The following is a 641-nucleotide window of genomic DNA, read 5'->3' as shown; positions in this document are numbered from 1 at the left end:
AGAAGGCATGACCTCAAACCCGTGGCTAGAGGATGGTTAGAGTTTATACAACGCTCAATCATTCCCACTAGCAACCGGTCCGAAGTTACTATAGACCGGGCTATCATGATCCATAGCATCATGATTGGAGAAGAAATAGAAGTTCATGAGGTTATAGCTCAAGAACTCTATAAGGTGGCGGACAAGTCCTCTACCTTGGCAAGGTTAGCCTTTCCTCATCTCATTTGTCACCTCTGTTATTCAGTTGGAGTTGACATAGAGGGAGACATCCCCATTGATGAGGACAAGCCCATCACTAAGAAGAGGATGGAGCAAACAAGAAACCCCTCTCATCATCAAATCCCTGAGATGCCTCAAGGGATGCACTTTCCTCCACAAAACTATTGGGAGCAACTGAACACCTCCCTAGGAGAATTGAGTTCCAACATGGGACAACTAAGGGTGGAGCATCAAGAACACTCCGTCCTCCTCCATGAAATTAGAGAAGATCAAAGAATCATGAGAGAGGAACAACAAAGACAAGGAAGAGATATTGAGGAGCTCAAGCACTCCTTAGGAGCTTCAAGAGGAAGAACAAGCCGCCATCACTAAGGTGGACCCGTTCTTTAATTTCCTTGTTCTTTATTTTCCTGTTTTTCGAA

Source organism: Arachis duranensis, chromosome 5 (assembly GCF_000817695.3).
Source record: "Arachis duranensis cultivar V14167 chromosome 5, aradu.V14167.gnm2.J7QH, whole genome shotgun sequence".
Lineage (NCBI taxonomy): Eukaryota > Viridiplantae > Streptophyta > Magnoliopsida > Fabales > Fabaceae > Arachis > Arachis duranensis.
Note: the sequence above shows the minus strand (reverse complement) of the source record.